This window comes from Hemicordylus capensis, chromosome 3 (assembly GCF_027244095.1).
Source record: "Hemicordylus capensis ecotype Gifberg chromosome 3, rHemCap1.1.pri, whole genome shotgun sequence".
Lineage (NCBI taxonomy): Eukaryota > Metazoa > Chordata > Lepidosauria > Squamata > Cordylidae > Hemicordylus > Hemicordylus capensis.
In genome coordinates, this window is record NC_069659.1 from 130,124,924 (window position 1) to 130,152,395 (window position 27,472).

General features: G+C 42.3%; 1 protein-coding gene across 8 annotated transcripts in view; it reads right to left on the reverse strand.

The window, feature by feature from the left end:
- The window catches only part of GABRG3 (gamma-aminobutyric acid type A receptor subunit gamma3), a 578,435-nt gene that overhangs the window by 531,974 nt on the left and 18,989 nt on the right, over window positions 1–27,472 (reverse strand). The window contains exon 1 of one of the 8 annotated variants that reach the window (XM_053304394.1): window positions 10,909–10,943. The exons of the other annotated variants lie outside the window; for them this stretch is intronic. The gene's annotated coding sequence lies outside the window, so the exon portion shown is untranslated. Of the gene's footprint in view, window positions 1–10,908; window positions 10,944–27,472 lie in introns of those variants that run through there. 8 annotated transcript variants of the gene reach the window in all.

The window sequence follows — 27,472 nt, forward strand, 5'->3', positions numbered from 1 at the left end:
TTTTTGATTGTGTGAATGATCTCATAGTCTATCAATCTACTGCTGCTGGTGAGAGTGCCAAGAAATACCTTGATCCACATGAACAGATTTTGCTTAACCTGGGATATTGTTCTCAGGGGCAGCTCTCTAATGATGTGAGGGGTGGTTAATGCCTCAGGTGGTGCCTATACCATGGGATGGCAAGTACAGGCAGCCTGCCCCGGCCCCACCACCTGTGGGCATTGAGGCTGTTCTTACGAGCCGCCAAGACCAGTCTAAGGAAGCCAAGCCCAGTCTTGACTGCTCGTAAGAACCACCAGAATTGCGCGCAATCCTGGTGGCGCTTCAGTGACAAACCCACCTGCGGAACCAGCCTCTTAAAGGAGGTTAGGGGAGCGAACCCTCCCTTAGCCTCGTTTCCCTGACCATGTGCAGCACCAGCGGCTTTTAGCCAGTGCTGCAGCATGAATGGACGGGCACCCGCCCATCTCAGCGGGTATCCCCACAATGCACCAAGCATTTGTGTGGTGCATTGTGGGAGATCTGGGGTTTGGGACAATGCATCCCCACCACCAAGCCTCCATGCTGCCAGGGGCAGCCAGCAGTCATCTGGGTGCATGTTCTGCACGCCCAGGAAGGGAGGGGGGAATCATCTGCAGGGAAGGTAGGTTTGAGCAGCCTTCCCCGCCACCCACCGCCAAGCCCTTCTCACTGACCATAAGAAAGGACTCATTGACTCACTTGCTTGCCACTCCCCATGCTAACTGCACCTTCTGTTATAACCGCAGCCATTCCTGCACACCAGAAGCTTCAGCAGCATGAAAAGGGGGATCTGCTGTCTTGCATGCCACCTTCTCCCTTCTCATGCCCTTGTAGCTTCTGAACTTGGATCATGAAAACCTGGGTTCAAATCCCTGCTGATTCACGAAGATCCATGGGCGGCGTTCGGCAGGTTGATATCTCTCAACCTACCAAGAGGGTAGCTTTGAGCATAGAAATGGATAACTTCTGTATGTCACCCTAAGCCATAGCAGAAAGGGAAATATAAATGGACCACAACTGTAGATGTGTGCTTAATTCACTGCCAGTGGTCCACAGACTTATGTGGCATTAGTTTACATGCATTTCTAAAACTTGATATTGCTGGTCAGATCAAAAAATAACAACCAAGCAAAAAGAGTTAAGACACTAAAATACTCAGAATGTCATAATCTTTCTTTTCAATCATTTTGGCCAGTTAACTGAGGTTAAAAAAAATCAAATTCAATTTAAATATAAAAGAGTAGACATGAAGGAATTTCAGTAATTGCATTTCTAAAGCTTGATATTTGTGTCAAATTATACAAAATAATGAGTAAAACTAACTAAAGATTAAGAAAAATCCAGTATTCAGAATTTCTATGTTCTCTATTTAGAAGATGGTTCTACAGAGTTAAAGAACAGTTGCTCTGTGACAATTTGAGAGTTAATTAAAATCAGAAATTCAAATGGAACCTAAAGAATAGACTTGAATGAATTGAAGCTCTGGCTTCAGCAATCAAAAAGGAATCTGAACTCAGATGAACAAATACAGCTGATTAATGTAACCCTGATTGTACTCCACTGCACACAAAATGGCAATCGTGCTGCTGCTGTTCTCAGGAAAAGAAGTTGCAAAATGAAATAATTGAAGGAACTCTAGAGATCTATAATGGGTATAATTTTTAGAAACATTACATGGACCAAAAAAGTACAGGGCAGCACAAAACACTGTTTCACAAGCGCATCACAATTTATGAGCACATGCATCTTCAAGTCTATTTTTGAGCAGGGACAATGTGAACTTTCGCACCCATCACTATGGATGGAAATTCTTTTGTTTGCTTGAATTTATTAGGAATGCACAGAAAGTTAAAAAGTGGGGGGTGGATGGGCCCAATTTCACTTTTCATCCCAGGGTTTGCTCCAACCTTGCTACACCACTGCAGAATTTACAACAGGATGTGAAGGTCTAATTACTTTATTAAATTAATACAGTTAATCCTTGGCTGGAGGGCCAAGGTTGCCTAATTTTAGTGTGTTGGTGTTTTATTTATTTATTTATTTATTTTGCTTTCATCAGGAGAAAAGTAGGATATGAGTTTTTGAAAATAAATTAGATACCAAATAAAGTATATCACAGGGGCGTAACTATAATAGGGCAAGGGGAGACAGTTGTCTGGGGGCCCACTGCCTTGGGGGGGCCCCCAGAGTCAATTCACATGACTGACTCCCCCAGCCGTGCACCTGCCCAGGTTTCCTTCAGTTGTATTCATCCTCCAAAACTGATGTGAGTGTTAAGACCTGGAGCTACCAGAACAGCATGTCTTTCGCTAGTACCATTAAATGACACAATTTATTGCTGGGGATGTTGGGAGTTGCAGTTCAGCAAGCACTGGAGAGCCAAAGCTGACTACCCCTGCTGTATTGAGACTTGTTTCTGGGATCTTCCGATATTAAAAAGGAAAAACAAGACCCCAGGCTGGACCACAGACCACCGACTAAGATCCTAATCTGACAAACTCCCGGGAGTTTCACCAGGGGTGGGGTGGGGGGAACTTGCCAATGGGATTCTTCACTCAGTCTTGCAGATAGACACTATACCTCTTCTCCTTTGATTGTGCAGAAGGAAAGCCCTTCCTTTGAAAATCAAGAGCTTCCTGCTGAATTGATCACCATAGCTGGGAAGAAGAAAATGGTTTTTAAAAATAAAAAAATAAAAATGGTACTTCTGCTAAAGGACAATGTGGAAAACCCGTTGTTCCTTAATTCCTATGGGAAGAATGGGATGCACAGTCTTGACATCATTTGCGCTAACCCAGTGTGGCCAGATTATGCAAACAGCCTCCAGTTTGCAGCATGTTTTCTATATGGTCTACAGGACCGGAAATATTGCCTATTTCTAAATGAGGGAACACTCATGCAAAGTGTGGGAAAACACTCATCCAAAGGCTCTCTTGTTAAGAATGGAGGAGAGGGCATGTTTGATGAGAATGGGGTGGCTATTTTAGTAGTGGTGAGGAATATAGGGTTGGGTGTTGGCAGGGCTGCATGCCATTTACACAGGGAGTCCAGTGACTTAATTACTGTTTCCCCTTCTGGCTGCCCTGTCAGGTCTCAGGCTTTGGGGAGTAATTCCTACTCCCCACTGAAGCTAACCATGCTCCTTTGTAATGCCAGGGTGGTTCAAAATAAGATCAAAATCATACATGAATTGATCTTGGATGAAGGCGCTGACCTGGCTTGTATAACCGGTAGGGAAGGCTAGTGGTCTTGTGTGGGCCCAACCTATTCTGTTGCTTAGCAGGTTAGGGGAAGGGAGTCGCGGTGGGTGGGTGGGTGGAGTGGCTGTGGTCCCTAAGAATAACGTCTCCTTTACCAGGATCCCTGTGAGAGAATTGACTTATATTGAGCATGTGTAGTGTGTAGTGTATCTTAGGTTGGGATAGATTGGGGATTCTGTTGGTGTACCGTCTACCCCGCTGCCTAACAGACTCCCTAACTGAGCTGATAGAGCTGGTCACTGAACTGGTGTTGGAGTCGCCCAGGCTTTTGGTGCTGGGTGATTTCAACATCCTGTCTGGTGCTGCTCAGGAGTTCATAGTTCAGAGAGACTATGGAACCGAAAGGGTTTTTCATGTGTGGACATTGTGTCGCGTGCCCCATGGCATTACCAACTTCTGAATACAGTGATTCTAAGGGCAAAAAGTATCAACTAAATTTTTTTGCCAATTGCTCTTCTAAGAACATTGTGTACATCATACAATGTCCTTGTTCTAAACGCTATGTTGGCATGTCCACACGTACTGTTCGAGCAAGAATTTTAGAACATCGCTCTCGTATTAGAAATCGGAATCTTGATTGTCCCTTGGTAGAACACTTTCTGCAGGCGGGCCACTCACCCAGTGACTTTAAATTTTTTGTGATTTATAAATTTTTTAAAAAAGAATTTTCTTATGATAATATTAAAAATGTTCTTTCTCAAAAAGAAGCATTTTATATACATCATCTGTGTACCTTGGAACCTTTGGGTCTCAATCAGACTAATGACCTTTCTTGTTATTTATAAATACATAGCAGTCTGTCCTTGTTCATTTTTTGACTTTTTGGTATTATACATTACCATGTTGTTGCACTTTGAGTTGGTCTATTTTTGTATCACTGAATCGCTGTGTAGTTTGGTCTTATCTTGTGCAGTTACCATTGCATAATGGATCATTTTGATAAATGTTCTTTAAGGTTGCTACACGTTATAATTGGCCAATTTAGATACTCATTAGGTAATGCAGCACCATTCCTCTGTGCTCTAATCAGTTACAACACCTGGTTGGGCTGCATGATATATAAGTAACGGTCAGTACCACACTATCTTTACCAATTGGCTTCCGGTAGGATTTCTGTATTTACAGACCACTGGCTTTGTGAGGGTCACTTTGCAATATTGGAAAATGTAAGTAATGGTTTATATGCTTTATTTGCTGTAATATACTCTGTGAATTGCATTTAACATATGCTCTATTTGATGTCCAGTTCCTTTTCTCCTGACGAAGTCCTGCTATGCCAGGAGGAAACAGGTCCACAGCCTAGGACACCTGTTGAGTGAGAGAGAGAGACCCACATGGGCGAATTCATGCTATGACTTCAGTCATTCATTTCTGCATTTCTATCTTTCGGGACATCCCCAGGACTGGATTGTTAGGTATCCAATATGTTCCACTCGAAGTCATGGTTTTACAGCTGATATAATCATTCTTTATTGTGGACTGACTTTGTCATTCATTGTTCTATTCTGAGCTTTGTGGTCAATTTTTCATTGTCACTGTTCTCTATTGCATATATGTGTATATAATATATGTAATTTTCTACACGGTTTTTTGACTTCTCAGCTCCAGGCAGTTTTCGATGACACAGATTATCTAAACCCAATTCGAAAAGAACTGCACTGCTTGATAATATGTTTCCAAACAAAAAACAAAGTCTGATTATTACCTATCAAGCCCTCAATGGCTTGGGTCCAGGGTACTTAAGAGAGCCCCTTCTCTGTCACGAACGCTGTCGCCTATTAAGATCATCTGGAGAGGTCCAGTTACAGTTGCCGCCAACTTGTTTGGTGGTGACTCGGGACCAGGCCTTCTCTGTGGCTGCCCCAGGGCTTTGGAATGCCTTCCTTGCTGAAATAAGAGCATCTCTTTCTCTGTTTGTTTTTAGGAGGACCCTAAAGACATACCTGTTTTCCCAGGCTTTCAATTGAAATTGAAATTTTAATGTGTTTTTATTTATTGAGACTTTTATCTGTTTTATATTGTTTTTATATTATGTGTTAACTTGTATACTACCTTGAGATTTCTATATCAGGCGGTATAGAAATTTAATAACTAAACTAAACTAACTCCAACATGGAACTGAGGAGAAGGCCTCCTGATTCACAACTAAAGGTTAGTTATAACAATCAAAAAATCATGTTATGCCAGTGGAAAGTACTCAGCCAAAAATGTATATCATCTACTATGGTACAGAAAAGATGAGAGAGAGACCCCTTTACTACTACTACTGTTACAAATATGTATATACCACTTTTCAGCCAAGGTTCTCAAAGCAGTTTACACAGACATATTAATAAAAAATAAACAAGATGGTTCAGTGTCCCCAAAGGGCTTGCAGTCTATAAGAAACATAAGGTAGACACTAGCAACAGTGGCAGCTGTGAAAAAGGCAAATTCCATGCTAGGGATCATTAGGAAGGGGATTGAAAATGCTCATATTATAATGCCCTTATACAAATCTATGGTGTGGCCACATTTGGAGTATTGTGTGCAGTTTTGGTCACCATATCTTAAGAAGGACACTGTAGAATTGGAAAAGGTGAAGAAGAGGGCAACCAAGATGATCAGGGACGTGGAACACCTTTCTTATGAGGCAAGACTACAGCATCTACAGCTCTATAGTTTGGAAAAGAGGCAACTAAGGGGAGACATGATAGAGGTGTACAAAATTATGCATGGAGTAGAGAGAGTGGACAGAGATGTGTTTTCCCCCTCCCTCTCTCTCCACACTAGAACCAGGGGTCATCCCATGAAACTGTAGGTTGGGAAATTTAGGACAGACAAAAGGAAGTACTTTTTCACACAGTGCTTAGTTAATCTATGGAATTCTCTGCCACAGGATGTGGTGATGGCCACCAGCTTGGATGGCCTTAACAGGGGCTTAGACAAATTCATGGAGGACTGGTCTATCAATGGCTACTAGTCTTGAGGCGATAGGCCACCTCCAGCCTCAGAAGCAAGATGCCTCTAAATACCAGTTGCAGGGGAGCAGCAGTAGGAGAGAGGGCATGCCTTCATCTCTTGCCTGTGGGGTTCTCAGAAGCATCTGGTGGGCCACTGTATGAAACAGGATGCTGGACTAGATAAGCTTCTGGTTGATCCAGTAGGGCTTTTCTTATGTTCTTAGCCACTGCAGAGATGCAGTTGGAGAGATGCTGTGCTGAAGTTGGATAGGACCAATTGCTCTCCTCTTGCTAAATATAAGAGAATCATCACTTTAAAAAGGTACCTCTTTGCTCAGTTAGCACAGTCCCCTTAAGATAAAGGGGTGATAAAACAATAAGATTTGTTTTCTCAGTTAACAGTGTTAGGCATCACACCTTGTTTGGACAATGATTACTACATTTCCATTTGTTGTTAAGTTATTAAAAAGACCCAACTACCCTTGACTTGTCTATATTGCCACAGAAGTAGCTGTTTGCAGATTGGAAAAAAAACCCTGCAGAGTTCCAGAGATGTTATCCTAAAAAGAGGTTGATTTTGGATACCTGGTCTCCATTTCTAATGAAAGGAGCTTGTACATCTATCACTTAACCTATGCTGAACACAGAATATAATGCTAAAAAGATGGCAAGTTGGCTATACATAGTGAACCTAAAAACTCCCTTTATGCTAATCTTGAAAACTGAAGTGAAAAGAGGAAAACAAATCCATGGCAATTATTTCAACCAGTGTGTTCCAGTTGGGAAGCACAACCAAGCATTCAACAAGTCACATTTTTAGCCTTGCCTGGAACAGATGGAGCCTCCTGACACATACCAAAAGTCATTCCTCACAGTCATATTGCCTGGGCAGGAAGGAGAATGTTCATAGGAGCTTACTCAAATCTGACAGTCAGATTGCAAATGGATCCCCAGCTCTCCAGCTCTGCTTTGACAGAGGAATCAGACAAAAATAGTTTGAAAGTACTGTCAGCAACCATAGAATTATATGTATATCATAGGTGGAAGCATGATTAAAGGTTGTCAACGGATGTATCAACCTTTTCAAATCATCTTCTCTGAAACTGTTCTTAACACAGAGTGGTTATTTTCCATAAAATAAAAGGAGGGGAAGGCAAATGTGTCCAAATTTCTACACTGCCAGGCTGACATCTGATAGCACCAAATGACAAATATTTAGAGCTATCTAGTTGTTTGTCACATACATTGTAATATACAAACATCTTGGTGCTAATTAAAGAGGCGACAGTATTGACGACAGTAATGAAAACATGAACAAAGGTTACACCGGTTATTTGGAATGCTGGCAAAATACATCTTCACATTTCTAAGTCCAAATCCTGTGGCAGTACATCTTGGGGATACATTCTGCTTCCATTTATGCCAGTAAAACTCTGCAGTAGCCTCCTAGGGTTTGACAGCATTACACTTTCCAATGTACATTGTTTTTAATACAGCATGTAATAGATTACATAAGGATGACTTATAACTGATATATCTGTTCTGTTTAATTGAAAGCCCAGAAGGGATGGAAGAAAGATGCCTCATGAATTTATTTTTGGTTTTGAATTAGGGATTTCATCTAAAATTGTAAAAAGGGTGTGAACTTTTTTCCCCATCATGAAGCTATGTTAAACCAAATAACTCACTTTGCTCAGTCAATTAAACTTGCTAGCTAACAGGATGTGCAACGCAACACAAGCATTACCAATTAGCCAGCGTTGATGCACATGTGACAGGCAGCCCCTATGCTGTTACAAAAGTGGGTAGTTGCACAACTGCTTAAAAATGTGCACCCACAATTGTTCAGCACTACTTCCACTGGAAACAGTAGGAGTAGTGCTGCACAACTGCAGGCGTGTAGTTTTAAGTAGCTGTGCAACTGCCCACTTGAGCAATGCCATCTGGATTGCCGGTTGTGTGCACTGCAGCATTGGCTGATGAGCAATTCTGGCATTGCATTGTGCATCATGTTGGTCTCCATGTTTACTTTCCTTTCATCTTTTAAAATGCTATCTATATATATAAAAGGCTTAGGTGGTCTGTGGCAAATGGTACAAGGCAAGTCCCACCCACACAGTGCTTTACCTATCCGAGATAATAGAGCAGGAGCCCCATGGTGATTGGGCAGTGGGAATTCCATATGCAGATAGGGAAGAGGAGCCTGTGATGGTTAAGGTCAGTTGGAATGAAGCTGTTACTGGTGGGAAGATTGTAGAGGAGAGAAGGATATATAAAAGGACAGTGGGCAGGGGTATGCGAAGAGAGGGGTTGTGAGGGAGGAAAGAGCTCCTTCAGGAGAAGGAGGCTGCCACTGTGTAAATTAGATGATGAAACAAGATGAACAAGATCTTTTAACTCAGGAAGGGAGAGAGGAAGGGGAAGAAAGACAGAGGGGAAGAGCAAGTGAAGGAGAAAGAAAAAGAAGCAGGGAGAAAGAAAGGAAGGGTGAGGGACAGGCCTGGGCCTGTCAGTAGCCTAAGGGGAATGAGTGGCCATGGCGGTAGCGAGGCAGGGCCCAGTCAACCATCGCTGCTGCTCAGAGCTACAGAGGCCATTGGCAGAGGAAGACATGCAGGCGAGGGGCGGGGCCAAGCCTGTTAGCATCCTGATGGGAATGAGCAGCCATGGTGGCGGCAGTGAGGAAGGTCTCAGACAACTGCTGCTGCTACTCTTGCAGGGAGGAGCAGGAGCAGGGCTCAGGTGCAGAGATCTCTGGGGTTAAGGGGCTGTGGCTAGGCCAATCAGCACCGGCAACACAGCAGCCGTGACCAAGAGGGGTGAAGGTGATGGAGCAATAGGATGGAGGAGCAACTAAGAGGGGTGACGGGATGAGAGGGATGGAGAAGGAGGAGCAGGAGCAAAGCTCAGGTGAGGGTGGAGAGAACTCTGAGGTGAAGGGGCTGTGGCAGGGGGTGAAGGGAGCAATCAAGGACTAGCACACAGATGCTCTGCACATGTTAAGCTAGTTTCTCTTATTTCTGGAGGAGACCTCAATTATTAATAATACAAATATTTATATACTGCTTTTCAGTGAAGAAATTCCCAAAGCTGTTTACATAGAAAGATAAAGACAGTTCCCTTTCTCAAAAGCACTCACTACCTAAAAATAAACACAAGGTAGACACCAGCAGTAACTACTGGGAGATACTATGCAGTGGTTCGATCAGGACAGTTGCTCTCCTCCTGCTAAATATAAGAGAGTCACCATTTTAAAAGATGCCTCTTTGCTCAGTTATCAATGGTAATTATGCATCAGTTATCTTGATGCATAATTTCCAGTTAATTACCACTCAGTTGCTCATGTCACTTACTTCTGGCATCTTCACTAGGGTTTAGTAGTAGTAGTAGTAGCAGCAGCAGCAGCAGCAGCATTCCATCTGCTTCAGTTTTCTTACCACTTGCTCATTCTTGGCCATCTTCATTCTAGCTTTAGTATTTTCCTGGACCCTACAAGTGCTAATGATCCTCTCTTGGGGGAAAAACCAAGGGTTCTGTTCTTATTCTTTTATATCATTTGATACTCACATCCAGACTTTTCCTCTCTGGGATTCTTTCCTACATTGAATTCATCTGTTATCTTTCTGCTCATTAATGTATTATTAATGTATTAATATTTGAAACATGTTGAGAGAAGATACACAAATTGTGTTCTCACATGGAGCCAATTTTGGCCTTATGGAAGGTTATTTCTTTCTTTCATCAGAATTAAGCAGGATCAACATTTGAATTACTATACTCTGAAAAAAAAAGATGCCAACAAATAAAATTGGTAACATGTTTTGGTACAGCTAAAGAAAATCTCTTAGCTATAATGTAAGTGATAGTCAATGCCTCATTCACACACACACACACACACACACACACACACACACACACACACACACCTTAGCACATAATTGCTGTTGGTGATCAGTGCTGGCTGGTGCCACTGGGGCTGGTGTGGCGGGCGTGGGAGGGCAGGGCAGGCTGCAGCCACATCTCTCTTTCTCTCTTCCCACCCCAGCTGCTTCTGCCTCTGTCTCTTCTCACCCCACCCCAACATTACTTAAACTGTACACTACAGGCTGTTCATTCACAGGGAATTCCAACCTGCCAAATGACCAGCCCACACAGTTCAAGTTAAAGCCAGGTAGGGCAAGGGGGCAAGGAGAGAGAGAGAGAGAGAGAGAGAGAGAGAGAGAGAGAGAGAGAGAGAGAGAGAGAGAGAGAGAGAAACAGCTGTAGCCCCCTGCTCTGATCTCCGAACTCCCAGCCCAGGGGCACTGGTCACCCTGGTTGACCTTAGGGCAGCGAGACCAGGGCGATTGCCCCCAGCTTCACGCTCAAGCAGGCCCTGCACCCCTCACACTGGCTGAGTAGCCTGCCCTGCTCTCTTTCCTCAACTGGCAGCGCTACACTGTGTGTGCACATGCACACATGACAGCAACATCAGCATCAAGCCACGTGGGACACACGAGGTGACAAGGGAGAATGAGAGTGAGTGAGGAAGGCTCCACAGCAGCAGCAGGAGGGAACTGAGCGGCCAGAGCTACCATGTGGGGTATTGCATCTGCAAATTTACATCTGGTGGAGTTATTCAGGGTTGCGAGAGGGCTAGTATGTCCCCTTCCTCCCTTGAATCAGAATCTGGAACCACTGATTACCTGCTGTGACGTGTTTATAAGTTCTTTGTGGAAAAAATCTCTTATATTCAGGCCGACTTAGACTTCATCTCCACAATTACTTCAGTGTCTGATGTGGAGGTGTCCAGAGACTCCTCTTGTGTGGTTAAGTTGGATCAGTTCCAGTTTGTGACTTGTGAGGATGTGGACGAACCAATTGGAATGCTGCGACCTACCACCTTTTCTCTTGACCCTTGCCTGACATGCTTTTCTTCTCACAAAGCATCTGGAATCTGTCTCTGGGCAGTGCCTTAGTCAATCCAACTGTCACTATCTCTTCTGTTGGGCAGTACTTCAACTGGACTACCCCGTTTTCTTGCATGTCTCAAACATAGTGATACTTTAAGGGAATGTGCTTAGTACGAGATTTCATCTTCTCCATTTGAGAGGTCAAGATACAACTTTGATTATCCTCAAACTTTGCTGTGGGCTTTGGTTCCTCAATCCTGAAGTCTGATAGTAGCTGGTGTATCCACTCAACTTCCTTGCATGCTTCAGCTATGGGCATCCTTTCCATATCTTGCCATGTGGTGGGTTTTTGAATATCTCCTCCTTTCGTCATGAGTGAGAGTCTTTTGGGTGGAAACCCTTTGTTGGGCCTTTGTGAGCTCCTTAGTTCCAGATCAGTCTGTACAGCCCCTTCTGAATCTGTGGCCCCTTCTGAACCTGCTTCTGGTTCTGGCACAGATTTGTTGGGTTCACTGTCTGGCTCTAGCTTCATATAGGTCCACTCACATGGTTTCTCAAATTGTGGTACATTCTCTCTAGTTGGCCCTTGTATCTCATCAAAATACACTACATTGTGAATTCTGACCTCTCCACTTGCAGGATCAAGGATTCTGTATTCCTTTTGGGCAGGTGCATATCCAACCAATACTCCCAGTTTGGCAGTTGAATTTGGTTCTCTTGGACTTTGGGACATTTGCATAAGCCTTTGATCCAAACACCCTGATATGGTTTAGAAAGGGTTTGCACCCATGCCACAGTTCAAATAGTGAATTGTCTGTTGTTTTGGTTGGCAATCTGTTTTGCAAGTAATTTGCAGTCATCACTGCTTCTACCCAGAATTTATTTGCCAAGCCAGCATCATGTAACATGTATTTGGTCATTTCTAGGAGAGCAATTTTTCCTCTCTGCTACACCATTGAGTTCAAGTGTGTATGTGAGAATATTTTCATGTGAAATCCCATGTTCTTTTAGGAATCTTTTCATGTCATTTGACATGTATTCACCTCCATTGTCTGACTTTAGTCTCTGAGGCTTTCTTCCAAATTCATTATTGACCAGTGCAATATATTCTTTAAATCTTTCAAACACTTAACTTTTCTCTCAAAGAATATACATAAGTAAATCTTGGAAAATCATCAATAATGTGAGTATGTAGTGATTACTATCCATACTATTTTCAAGTGTACCAGAGACATCAGAACGTATTAGCTCCAAAGGACACTGTGACTCTGTGTCTGACCAGAAAAGCTGGGTCTTACCCCTTTATTAAGTAAGCAACATTGGCATTTAGTGGCAACTTCTTTGCATGATTCCACTTTAAAGTCCTTAATTAGTCCATTTCCTCCATCTCATTAATCACATTTATTTGCCTATTCACTAGTCTTTTATGCCATATGTTAGAACAATTCTTGTGTTTTCATGAAGTTGCAAGCCTTGCCTGTTCACTTACACAGTCCAATTGAAAAAGACCATCTATACACATATAGGCTGTCATAATTAAATCATTATCTTTGGTGATGTAGCAAACTTTGTCTTCAAAAGTCACTTTGCAACCTTTATTGACTCCATGTCCCACAGAGATCAAGTTACACTCCATATCAGAGACTAAGAGGGCATCTGGAATCAAAATCTTTTCAATTTTTCCATCAAAGCCTACAATACAGTTGCTGATCCTCTCCCCATAAAAAAAAAGTGTGGTTCCATCAGCAATAAGAATAGGGACTTTGTAGCTTTTGTGTAAATTCAGGGGAATTCAAAATATTTTCGGTAGCACCTGATTCAATAATAAAATCATTTCTTGTATTCCGGCTTGTTACATTGAAAGATTTGGCTCTTTGGTGGTCTCTATCTCCTGTTCTTTAAATTGGGCTTCTCTGTCTGTGAGAAACACTTATCTTCCTTTCAATTGTGTCAACAGACTGTGAGTCATCTCTGTAGCTATGGTAACCAGGTTTTCCTCCTCTATGATTCTTTCTGCATTTGCTGCCTTTAGGTTCTGGGCAATTAGCATAAAAATGCCCAGCTTTATTGCAGTTGAAGCAAAGCCTTTGTTTCCCGAAAAAGGCTGTAGTACTGTACCCATGCTTTTCAAAATCTGTTGATTCCTGTTTAAGGTTGAAATCTTGCAAGTATACAATTACATTTTCCAATTCCAGCTTACTATTTGAAACCTCCAGTGTCATTTTTACATGATTATAACTTTCTGGCAAAGATCTCAGTATCAAACCAATTAAAACTTGATCATCCAAAGCAGATTCAAGTTGTTTAAGCAATCTGTGAGTCTCCTGCATCCACTTATATGAGTTGAAAAATCTTCTTCTTCCAGCTGCATTTTGCAAATCCTTTGAATTAAAAGGACAGCAGCGTTGGGGGAGACTCTACCATACAGCTTTTTGAGATTTTTCAGCACCCCTGAAGCAATGTTATTCTGTTTGACATGCATTAGTAAATCATCACTCACATTTAGAAGAATCAAGCCATATGCTCTGTTGTTCTTTGAATCCCACTCTTTTTGGGCAGCTGCCCCATCTCTTAGTCGTGGTTCTGTGAGTATTCCATTAATTCTTTTTGCCATCAGGAGAGCTTCCATTTTCATAACCCATTGTTCATAATTCCTTCCATTTAGTTTGGTGAAGGCATTATTGCTCACCTCTGGATCCATGCTGTCTTTCTAACTCACTCAGCTGCACTTTAAAAGGAAAAAAACCGGCTGCAGACTTTTGGGCTGCTGTGCCTGCATCCCTTTTGGGGTTTGTGATTATTCAGCAAAGCACCAAGGAAACTCCCACTCCAGTTAAAGAGTGCAGAGTTTAGTCATTGCAGCTATTTAAGTAACACACAAGGAGATCACTGTAGAGTCTAAACTGAATAGTTTTATTAGTGAAATAATAATAATAATAATAATAATAATAATTTGATTTCTATAATGCATTTGGGAAATGCATTTGGGATAGGAAAGATCTATCCTATCAGCTACATAATGAATAGGTAGGGAGAGAGAGATGTTTCCATCTTCTCTCTAAGAGAAAAGGAAGAGAACTGACTCACCACAGGAAGTACCTGAGGAGTCAAGGCAGGGGTCATATAGAGGCAAGCAGAGACAGCTACAGAGACCCTCACTAACTGCCTCTACTCCCAATGCCCCTAGTGGTCATTAGGATAGTTGGTGCAAAAGGTCGATGCATTGGAACTCCATATCCAATCCATATAATGTATGTTATATTGAAATATTAAAGAGGCCCCGCACATGCCAATTCATCCCTAGCTCCGCACCCCACCAGGGACAGCCTTGACTGGCTGCCAGTGATAAAACAGCTTTAATGCTGAATTTGGGGGGCTATACCAAGAATAAAAATAGTGGGAAACAATCTTAAAGTCTTATTAATTTAGATACTACTTACAATCACAAAGTTATCTTAACTAGAATATGCAAAAGCAATAATTTAAGAATTAGGTTGAGAACTGATATTGAACATATATTTGGTTGTATGCCAAATTAGCCCATGCCGTTATAGTTAGGCTTGAGCGAGGACTAGGCCTCAATTAGAGTAACTGTTTGGTGGGTGGGCCTCTCCAAATAAGGAAGAAAGCCCATGAGAATCAAAGCCCAATAGCCCAATACAGAGTGAGAGGCAGGATTTACTGGACAACAGTCTATAGAGAAGTAGGGGAGGATGTGTTAGAGTTCATTTGTTCCCTGGAGGTCTCTGAGTGAGGTCTCAGCAACTAGGGATGTGCATGAACCTGTTCGGAGGCCCTTTTACAGGCCTCCGAACAGGTTCAAACATGGGGCCAGTTTGAAGTTCAATGAAGCTGGGAGTGCCGCTTTAAGGGTGGGGGAGGGTGCACTCTACCCCTCCAGCCACTTTCCCCCCGCTGGCGCTCTTTGCCAGTAAAAACCTTCGGGGCGGCAGCATAGCTCCCTGCTGCCCCTTCCCCCTCCTTGGCCAAAAGTGGCCAGAAGTATTGGGTGCACTTGCACATGTCATGCAACACACAACAATCTTACACAAGTGCAACATTATTCAGGATGTTGACCACACTATTTTATTTTAAGAGGATGAAAACATTATTTCTATCCCGCCCTATCATACACAATTCAGAACTATACTTGCAGAAAGATTTTTTCCTACATTTTAATTGTCTTATCTCACAAATTATTTGATGAATTAGACTTTGTCTTTTACATTTCCTTTTAAAAAATTATTTCCTTATATCTTTTGAACATACTTGTTCTTTTAAAAGTATGTCTCTAAATGTGCTATTGTTACAGCTATACTCGTTCCACAATAACTTGAATTTAACTTGAATTTAAGCAGATAAATGACACTTCATGTCACTTCCTCCCCTTTCATATTGTCTCATTTAATGTCATTTCTACAAACAGTTATGTTACTCATGGAGTGCTTAGGATGCCTGAAACATTATGTTCACAAGTTTGGGACCCAGAGAGCTACGGGAGGAGTTCTGTTTGCTCATGAAGGCTTTTCAGATTCCCCTTCCAATCAGGGACGTAGCTGCCACTGGACAAGGAGGAACAATTGGCCCCAGCCCCACAGGGTCTAGGGACCCCAAGGCCCCTTGGCCAGTCCCCCTTGCCCTGCTCACCCTCTCTCCTGCTTGCCCTCCTGCTCACTGGCTGAGAGAGCTAAGCAGCCTGCTGCAGCACTTCCTACTGCCAGGCAGCTGCTTCCATGCATGTTCCATGGATGTAGTGAGCTGGGAGCAAGCAGCTTCCCTTCCACCTCCCTCCTCTCACCCCCTTCTAGCTCCCTCCAGGCTTCCTTGTCCAATGGGAAATCTGGGGGAGGGACCTCTGCCAGGAGCTCCAGTGCAGCAGCACTGGGAGAGAGAACCAGAGAGAGCATGTACACGGCCTTGTTTAAGCCGCCAGTATGAAACTTTAGAGGAGCCAGAAGTGGAGGTCACTGGAGTTCTGAGGAGGAGAGGGGACAAAACACGGCGTGTGTGTGTAGAGACTGTAGATATGTGTGTGTAGACTGTAGAGGGAGGTGTGGAGGTGGGAAGGAAAGGGTCTCTCTCTCTCTCTCTCCTTGCGTTTTTTCACCCACCCCCACTTCCCTCCTTGGTTTGGAATTCGTGTGTGTGTGTGAGAGAGAGAGAGAGAGAGAGAGAGAGAGATTTTTACCATGTGCTGGCTGTTTAGTAAAGTCTGAAGACACCAAACTGCTTATAGCTCAAATATGTAGGGTTTCCCCCTTGTGTCTTGGCTACGTTTTAGCAACAAAGTTCTCAAAATTGCTTAAATAGCAAAATATCTGAGGAAATGATTCTTTTGCAATATGTTTCTCCTCATAATAAATATTTTATTTTGCTTTGTGCTTGTAAAAGAAGTTACTATATAAATAACTTACACAGTCTTTTTAATAAGCTTGTAATTGACTGAAATACCCCCAACCTCTTGAAAGTGGCTTCACAAATTACTAAAATGAACATTAAACATTTTCCCCTCCCCCACCAAAAGTCTATTTGTATACACTTGCTCCATCACAGGAAACTCCTTTTAAAAGCCCTTGAAATGCTTGCTTGTTTTTAAATCCTAAAAAATTGGGGTAACTCCATATATGACATTCTGCTGCCTTGTGAAGCAAACTTGTAGGGAGGAGAGTGTTGGATACTTTTTAGAGAGCATGAAAGGGTTTAATTATGAAAATGTGGGGAGGCTGTGGACCTCAGGCCCTGTGGGCCAAAGCCCTGGATTCCATCCTGCATGCTTGCTCACTGAAGGTTCTAATTTCCCTCCTTGGTATCTCCAAAATAGGGCTGAGAGAGGTTCCTGCCTACAACCTTGGAGAAGCTGCTGACAGTCTGTGTAGATAATGAGGCTATTCACACGATGGGACGAAATTGGGCTAGTGGAGGCTAGCTCGATTTCATCCCATCGTGTGAACCACCGGGCTCAGCTACGAGCCCGGTGGTTCCTAGGTGAGTAACCCACCTAACTGCCCCTGTCTTTAAACCAGATTTGCGGAGGGAGCACTTGACAAACCTGATTTTAAAAATAGTGAGTAGCTGTGGTGTGGCTCTGCGCCACGGCTACTCATGAGTAGACCCCCGGAGGAGAGGTGAAAAGCTGCCTCCCGGCTCCAGGGGTCTCACCAGAATGGCATGCTGGAGCTTCCGGGGGTCGATTGGCCCCCGCTCCCCCCAGCCCCCACCGGTTCCATTCACAGAGCCGGCAATTGTGTGGGTGGCTGATCTGGATGCCCAAGGCTCCCTCCCTGATTGGCTATGGGGAGAGCGGGCTTAGCCCGCTCTCTCCACTCTGCTGTACAAACTGAGTCTCACTGATCGTGAGACCTGGCTCAATACTGAGCTAAATGGACCATTGATCTGACTCAATATATAGCAGCTTCCTATGTTTCTATGTTTATTTATCTATAAATTTCTGATATTATTACCTGCTTTTAGGATTGAATCAGCCCCAAAAGATGGAACAAAAATGTACAAATTAATAAATCTACAGTTAAGGCCCTTATTTAACACTTTGACTTTGGCAAGCAGGTAGTTTGGTTAATCTAAGGCATGTGTTAGCCACCATCTCCAGGATATTTGGAAGGAAATGGGAAGCCTACTGTGACTAACTATCCAATGGTAGGGGCAACTAATACTCAGGCAATCAACATTTTACAGCTAAGAGCAAGAAAGCAAAGATGAACTCATATTTAAATAAACAAAACTTAGATAAGTTTTTAAAATTATTTTATAGGCCACTTTTAACCACCAACAGCAAATACAATTGCTATTAAAATAAGACAGATGAATAGAATTGTAAAGTACACTCCTTTCCTTCCATATTTAAGGGGTGTGTGTGTGTGAGAGAGAGAGAGAGAGAGAGAGAGAGAGAGATATCTATAGTGGCACATAATAATGCACATGTGCACACACTGCCTTGATACTGCCACCCAGAACAAAACTCATTCCTCTCACTGATAAAAAAGAAATTGGAGGGAACACTGGCTACAGCCCTGACAAAAATTGTTAAGCTTGAAACAGAAGCTTCCTTTGGAACCTTCCTTTGGAACCTATGGAAGGGGAGGACAGCTGGATTGCCCCCTTTCCTAAGCAGGATCCTCCCTGGTTTGCATTTGAATGGGAGACTACATGTGAGCACTGGGTGAGAGTGTGGCAGGCAGGGGCGCAGCGAGCCCGCAGCGAGGGGCCCATTTTAAAATCTCGTCCCCAGGCCCACTCCAACCTTGCTATGCCCCTGCTTCCATTTGTAGTAACTTGCACCCACCCACTCCCCACAAAAAAGCATTTGGGACCTCTCAGACTGGCCAGGTTTTAAATAGTTTTAATTTTTTCTTATGCTTGTTTTCAATTGTTCTAGACCATTCTGAAAAGCAACTGCAAGCTGCACTGAGGACACTGCTGAGATATAATGGATATATTTAGGAAAAATAAAGTACGGTTCAACAGTGTTGTATTCAAGAGACACAACTAAGAGCAAAATGAGATTAAAATCACACACCTCTTTTGCACTCTTTTAGGAAAATCTGAACCCCTATTTGAAATGCATGGCTCGTTACCATAAAATGGCAACAACAAAAAATGTAGAACAAATCATAAACACTTAGGGAATAGTTATTACCATAGGTAGATTTTAATCTTCTCACTCAGTACTGAAAATTTCTTCCACCTGTGTTCTACTTTGTAATAAACTCCCACAACCCAGGTGATTGAAAATTACTACCACCACACTTGGGAATCTTCCTTTTACAATTAAAAGAGCAATTCATCTGCATTGTCCCACCACTGCTTGTTTATACTAAACTTGTATAGTTTTGTCACACAGTAGTATAGAGATTTCTTTACAGAAGAATATTATGCATTGTTTACTGAGAAGTAAGTCTCACTGGATGGCATCCATAGTTTCTCTTACACTAGAATGAGTGCCATTACTCCAACCAGAGGAGGAGGGGGAAGTTCACTGGGGTGAATCCTTGACTATAAGGGATTCCAAGTAGGCTACCACCATCTACTTTGTTATAATGTGAGACAAGCCACTCTTTCCACATAAGATTCTGGGGGGGGGGGCAGGGTGTCAAAGTGGCAAAACCCTTCCTAGAAGGGCTGAGCTGTCCTAGACCTCCACAGGCATGTGACTAAGGCAGACCCGAATTGTTCTCAAATGAAGAGTAGCACACTTCAGCAACAAGGGTTAATTATTTGATTAAAAGAAAAGGGTATGCAATAAGAACAATTGTGTTTTCATAAAGCAGATTGTGTGTGTGTGTGTGTGTGTGTGTGTGTGTGTGTGTGTGAGTGAGAGAGAGAGAGAGAGAGAGAGTTTTCATTAACCTGGCCACTCAGATTCAAGCAATACAATAAAGGAATATAACTTCCCTCAAACGTCTAACTGAGGTGGCCCCTATCTCATTACTTACAGACAGGAATCTTGGCCTCCCATTTCCCCACCAGCTTTTTAGCCAGCTGTTTCCTCAGGACACTCTTAGTCTTCCCTCAAAGTCTTCCCTCACTGCAAGAAATGGAATAAGCAAAACGATAGGTGCCACCCACTGTGTTCAGTGGGGCTTACTCCCCAATAAATGTGCATAGGACTGCATCCCTAGTACCACAGAAAATGAATGAAAAGCCAACCTTTTTCAAGCTCTTTGTACTTTGTGGCCTGCTGCTGCTGTTGCTATTGTTATATTCTTACTACACAACCTTTTCTGTCCTAAAAGGATTCACAATCTAAAATGAAACAGAAAAGGAGACACCATCAACAGTCACTGCAAAGGACACTATGCTAGGTTGGACAGTGACAGTTGCAATCCTCCTGCTAACAGAGCCCTCACTGTAAAAGGTGTTCCTTTCCTCAGCAGAGATTGTGGTACTATTAGCTGTGCAACCAAGCACTGCAACTAAACTTTACTATAGCACAGCGAGGATGGGATCCCAAAAAGCTAACTCCTGTGTGATCACATGCATCCAGTGGGTTGCATTGAACCTGAATCATCTTTTAGCTTCAGGCCAAAAAGAACAATGAAAAGAAATTCATGTATTCAAATCCAGGAAGGGTGCCATTATAAATCTCAACCCAAGTAAACAGCTACAGAAAGACACACATAGGAAACACAGGAAGCTGCCTTATACTAAGTCAGACAATTGGTTCATCTAGCTCAGTATTGTTTACAGTACACTAACTGGCAGCAGCTCTCCAAGGTTTCAGGCAGGCGTCTCTCTCATTCCTACTTGGAGATGCCAGGGAGTGAACCTGAGACCTTCTACATTCAAAGCATCATGTTCTACTCATCCTTATTTTTTAATACCACAGTTCATATATTTTGTAATTACTATGTGCTGGTTTAATTTAGAAGCCAACGAAATCAAGTTTTTAAAAAAAAATAACTAGAAGAATAGGGTGCTCTTCTAGAAAAGAAGTGTAAGATATCTGTTAATGGCTATGACTTTGGTAAGTTGGCAGACAGCTGGGTGATCCTGGGTTTAACAACTGCCCCATAGTCTCCACCTTTGCGAGCATCTTGCTTTCTCAGCTAATACAAAATGTATGCATTTAAAATATTTCTATTCCACCTTTCTACCCAAGTATTTGAAGTCGCTAATGCAATAAATTAAAATAATAAAATATGTTATAGCAAACTAAAATTTCAAAACAGCAATGCCATTTAAACTGCAGCAGCAAAAGGGGGGCCTTCATTATCCCCCCTCCCTCTAAAAAATATAGTACCTTTTTTTCTTGGCACAAGAAAGAGTTTTTTTAAAAAACGATGCTATACAAATCACTCTAAAGATGGAGTTCCAAAGCCTTGGTGTCACTACTGCCCAGTTTCAGATGGCATGCCTACCTGGTGCAATGCCTCCACTGATGGTCATAGCATATGGATACTATTATTTACCCAAATTGAAGATGACTCTGAATTTAAGATGGCCCCCTTAAAAAATAGTTTTATACAGGTTACACCTGCATTTACTCAAAAAGAATAGGACTCTGAATTTAAGATGACCTCCTGATTTCTAATATCTAAAAAACTGGGGGGAAACCTTGTCTTGGATTCAGATAAATATTATATTGATATGGAAGAAGGCAGTCCATTGAATACCCTGGTCCCATCTCATTAAAGGCTTTATGAGTCAACATTACCACTTGGAACAGACTGGAAGCCAATGAAGACCTTTAAGCACTGGAGTAGTGTGGTCAGTCAGATTGGCAATTCCCAGTTAATAAGCTGGTGGCCACTGCATTCTGAAGCAAGTGTTGCTTCTGAACATTTTTGAATGACAGTTCCATGTAGTGTAACCAGGTTAGGTTAGATTACATATGTAGTGTTCCATTTTATGTTACATTATAGTAACCTAACCTGGAAGTTACCAAAGCATGAATGATAGCAGAAAGATTAGTGACAGGGGTGTAGCTATAATTGAGCAGATGAGTTCAAAGAACATGGGCCCCCAGCTCCTGAGAGCCCCCCAGCTCCACCCCTTCATTTTCTTCATTATCTCCCTCACTCCAAGGGGCTGCCATGGAGTGGGGTGAACACAAGCTCCCTCTCCCATTGCTACGCCCCTGATTAGTGATCTCTAGCTCATGTCTGGTCAGATGCCTCCTGAGTTTTCCTTCTGTGATCCAGCTATCAGCCTGCTGCTTTATTGCTCTATTTTCCTGGTACACCAGGGAGCAGAACAGGCTTTGATCAGTGAAAAATAGTGTTCAGGAGGAATCACACACAGTGCAAGGATATGTACCGCACAAGAACTCAACTGCAGTTTTCAGTTTATTAGAGTTATTAAAGGACCTCAATGCAGTCCAGAATCATAAGGTCATTTTTTCCTATCTGGTAGAATATATGAGGTGTCAAATAATTTGACTCCTTGATCTAAGGCAAGATTTATGAATACATACTGTTATTTTGCCAACAGGTGTCTTTCGGTATTGTGGGGAGAAAGTGCGACTAGAGTTAATCTTATGGAAACTCACTCGTCTCTATGATTAGGTTGTTTTCTGTGGAATGATAACATAATTTAACCAGCTTATTTAGGATCTGTGTGGGAGAGATGATTTATTTCCAAAGTTAGCGATCTGAGGACAGGGTGTACAAGATAAAAATAAAATATCATTCCTGAATTTTGTAGCACATGTTGCTCCTGCTTGTGAACCATGTTATTGTCAAGACCTGAAGAGCAACAGTCCATTAGGTGTTAAAGAGCTTTAGAAATCTGGCATTGCATATCAATAGACACTGATGTTCCGCTTTAAGAATACAGATATTTATCAAATGAAGCAATTTTTGCTTTTAGCTAAAATGGATTGAATTACTAATTATAATCTCTTCAGCGATGGGGCTAGATTATACAACCAGGAAAATAAAATCCCAACCCAAAGCAAGTGGTATTTAGTCACTGATGTTAGACCAGGGTTCCCAATTCTGGGTCCCCCAAAGTTGTTGCACTACAACTCCCATCATCCCCATGGCCCCCCAATAATTTTGGGGCATTGTGGCTGAGGATAATGGGAGTTGTAGTCCAACAACATCTGGGGACCCAAGGTTGGGAATTTCTGCCTTGGACTTGCTGCTTCTCAATGGAGGTGCCTCTTGCTCCACCATCCAGGCTACTAGTGATGTTCCCTCCAATTTATTATCTGATATTTCTACCATCTGAGAATTAAAGCATGCAGGTTCCTAACCTCTGTGTGCCTAAACATGTGCTCAGACAGAAATCATGGTCTGAGCCTAAACTGCATCTAATCGGTGTGTGCTGATTCCATGCAAATTAATCCTACTTACTGAGCACCTCATTATCAAACAACTCAAACATGTAATAAAAACAGTTGGAAAATAAAATACATCTCACCCCACTTTCATATGCCTCACATAAAACAGTTGAAATAGAATGCCAGCTCTAATACTTAAACCAGAGGTCTGTGAACTTAAAGATGCCCATAGTTTGCTAAGTCAAAAACCTTGTAAGCCTAGATTTATTTTGAGGCTTGGATTGATCCTGCTTTTCAGACAAGAGGTTGAAGTCAGGGGTATATATCCTCTGCTCTCACCACTAAGCATTTGAGGAGACTCCTCCCTCATTTTACTTAACTCCCCCCCCCCAAAAAAACCCCCCAAACCCCCTGGTGTTTTTCCTCTTCACCCCACCAAAAAAAAAGGTTTCGAGTTTCCCTCCAAGCTTTCCCTCCGTCTGCACCTGATGATCTTTTAGTCCTTTCCACCTCATTTGATTTGTTCCAGTTTTGTCTAGCCATGTCTCCCAACAAGTCCTGAGTTCCACAGCTCAAGCCACACTGTCAAGCCTTATAGTCAGGGGTGTATCTAGGGTAGGGCAGGCAAGGCATGTGCCCCGGGTGCCACTTGAAGGGGGCGCCATTTTAAAAAATTTAAAAAAATTTTTAAATGACCACTGAAAACAAAATGGCCACTCTGCATGCTCAAATGGCCTCTCTGAGGCCTTAGGCCATGCCAGGCCTCACAGAGGCCGTTTGAGCATGCACAGAAGCAATTTTGTTTTCAGTGGCCATTTTTATATATATATATATATATATATATATATATATATATATAAAATAGCCACCGCACATGTTCAGATGGTCCCTGCAAAGCCCTAGAGGCCAGCGAGGGGAGGGGGAACCTTTGCAGACCCACTCCACAGCCTTTAGGAAGCCCCCGAAGCTACAGGTATTTTTAAAAATTTAATATAAGTCACTGTACACATATTCAGTTTGGCACTATGTACAGAGAATCAGGGTTTTGAATACTGAGCTGAAGCTTATGAGCTAGGATTGTATTCATTTGCTCTTACTTTGCTTCTTGTGATAAGTGAGTTAGATGTGATGTCTTAATAATATGGCTATTAATGGTGAGTTTGTCTTTGAATCAGTGTGAAATCCTTAGTATTAAGGCCTACTTGGAGTTTCTTGCTCTCTTTCTTTCATTTTAACTGTCTTTCTGAAATACTAGAATATATTCCAAGCAGTGACACAGTTTACTCTACATATCCTTTAATTATTTTCAGAGTATCTGGGAAAAGCCAAATTCTCCATTTATTTTTAAAACTTATGTAATAGTGATGCTACAATGCATAGTAGAGAATTAGACATTAGTTTTCCAAGTACACCTCCACATAGTATTTGGGTATTTCATGAGCCCCAGCATACTGAAATTTGTAGTTTTCCAGCATTTTTTAGTCTAGCTATGTCCACTGCTAAATAGTTTTTGAAATATTAAAAGATTAACGAGCTTGACTTGTATTTTTCAGCTGATATTATGGTAAAGTTATCTGAAAGATGGGTGTCAGAAGTTTGGACAGGGGGCGCAATTTTAGTGCTTGCCCTAGGCGCTATTTTCCCTAGATACGCCTCTGCTTAAAGTGATCCAACCAGCTAAGAAAGACTTCACTATGTTGTGAACATCTGTATGCTAAAGTTATACAGATGCCTTTCCCCATTGGATTGGGAAATTGCATCTGGCTAGACTGCCATGTGGCTCTTGCTAGAATTCTAGAATTTACTGTCACCATGAGCTGGACTTTTGTCTGTTGATTTCTGTCTGTCTAACAGAAGTGTGTCTGTGTAACAACCCAGTAGGAAGAGGTCATGAAAACAGCCTGTGGCTCTTGATATGAAGCTAAGCACAAACTATCAGGGCATATGGGACAAGGTGGTAGCTGCTAATAGTTTATAAACCGTTGATTGTTTAGGCCTCGGAACAGATTTGTGGAGAAGGCAGCAGAAAAGGGAAATACACTGATTGCTGTTCTGCCTCCTACTTCAGCTATGCTACTACCCCTTCCTTCTCTCATTTATGTTTGAAGAAAGGTCACATGTCTTCATACAATGAACATGGTTAACCTCTGAAACTAATTGCTGCAGGAAGTTGTGACGGCATCAATGGCTTGGCAAAGTGATTGGACAAACAATTGAACCTGTGCAGCAATGGCTACTGCTTAGAATAACCAAAAGTGCAATTTCAGTTTCCAGATAATGAAACTTTGACTACCAGGTGTTGGGAATAATCACCATCGAGCTCCATTTCTCCTTAAGGCAACTGCATATGAAGCCCTGTTCTGTGCACTCTGAGCAGCATTGGGTCTCTACGGTGTCCGGCCATTGACCATCCCAGTCTTGCTGTCACAAGGCAATGCCAAAGATTGTAATCTGTACCTGGGACTTTATGCAGGCAAAGCATGTTTTCTGGCATTAAGATATTCTCCCTGCCCTAAAAGTACTGAAAGCCTTCTGCTGGCTTCCAGTATGGAGGAGTGGGGGCATAGAACGGTTGGAGGCAGCCCTGGGGCAAGATTGGGGGGGGGATACTACTACTGATAAAATTTTGACCAGAGCTAATCCCTTGAATTGTGTTACCCCATTATTAGATCATTTACACTGGCTTTGGGGCCATTTCCTAACCCATTTCAAAGTGCTGGTATTACTTGTAAAGCCCTAAATGTCTTGCGCTCAGATTACCTATATTTATTTAATTGATTTTATTTGTACGCTGCCCCAGACTTCCAATTCTGGGTGGCTTACATCAACAAAACAAATTAAAACAGGAATTAAAACCTTGAAACAATTTTTAAAAACACAAGTCTAGTTAAAATTTTGAGTGAATAAATGTATCTCTAAAGACTTTTTAAAAGTTGTCAGAGATGGGGAGGCTCTTATTTCAGCAGGGAGCACATTCCAGAGTCTCTAGGCGGCAACAGAGAAGTCCCGTCCCTGTGTAGCCACCAGATGAGCTGGTGGCAACTGCAGATGAACATCTCTGGATGATCTCAGTGGGCAATGGGGCTCATAGCGAAGCAGACGTTCTCTTACTGTAAATACCCTGGACCTAAGCTGTTTAAGGCTTTATAGATTATAACCAGCACCTTGTATTTCACCCAGAAACTTATTTGACAGTGCAGTTCTTTTAATATAGGAGTAATATCGTCTCTTCGAGATGACCCAGAGACCAACCTGGCTGCCGCATTCTGTACCAACTGCAAGTTCTGGACTATGTACAAAGGCAGCCCCACATAGAGTGCATTGCAGTAGTCAAGTCCTGCCAGGATTGCCTTCCCTGATATCAGTCCGCCCTATAAAATTGGCTGGAGAGGATCTTATATGTATCCTGCCACCCTCAGAGGTGCAACTGATGGAAATAGAGCTGGTATTTATTTATTTATTTATTTGATTTCTATACCACCCTTCCAAAATGGCTCAGGGTGGTTTACACAGAGAAATAACAAATAATTAAGATGGAACCCTGTCCCCAAAGGGCTCACAACCTAAAAAGAAACATAAGATAGACACCAGCAACAGTCACTGGAGGTACTGTGCTGGGGTGGATAGGGCCAGTTACTCTCCCCCTGCTAAATAAAGAGAATCACCACGTTAAAAAGTGCCTCTCTGCCAAGTTAGAGGGGTCTTGCGGTAGCAAGCATGAATTGATACCTTTGCTAAGCAGGGTGTGCATGGTTTACATTTGAATGGGAGACTACATATGAGCACTGTAAGATATTCCCCTTAGGGGATGGGGCTGCTCTAGGAAGAGCATCTTCATGCTTTCATGAAAATGATTCCAAGTTCCCTCCCTGGCATTTCCAAGGCAGGTCTGTGACTGTTACCTTGGAGAAGCCGCTGCCTGTCTGTGTAGACAATACTGAGCAAGATGGACCAATGGTCTGACAGGCAGCTTCCTATGTTCCGCTAGGGATGCATGAGAGGGCCATCTCTGCAGTGGCACCCCAAATGTAAAACCCTCTGGTCCAAGAGATTAATCTCCCCCCCCCCCGACTACTTTCCACCACTCATTGAAAACTTTGCTATTTCAGCCAGGGTTAAGTCAACAAAACAAGCCTCAGTGACTCTCTGTTATTTCTGAGTGGTTTTTACTTTGTTTTCCCTTTTTTTAAAATGAGTGCTCTAATTATTGATTAATTAGGTAAGATGCCTTGACCATGCTTTTTGGTATGGAACTGCAAGTTAAAACTCCTACAGTAATAAAAAAATAATCAACCTCAATTTTGTTTCTCTGAGAGGGAGGAAAACTACCACTAGCTCATTCAGTCGAGAACACAGTATCCAAAAGTAGAGAGCAGGTGTTTTTTTAAAACCTTCTCAGTTGGTGCCCATCTTCGCTTCTGTGAATTTCATACATTAATTAATTACACATGGTTGTACTAATTGTTCCTTTTGTCCTGTCCTAAAACTACCACCACTTAAATTCATTAGATGACCCAAGTTCTAGGATTATGAAAAAGGAATAAATAAAAGTTCCCCCCTCAACGTTTGTAACTGTGTGTCTTTAGTATAGTTTTCTTTCCTAAACTACCAAATTTA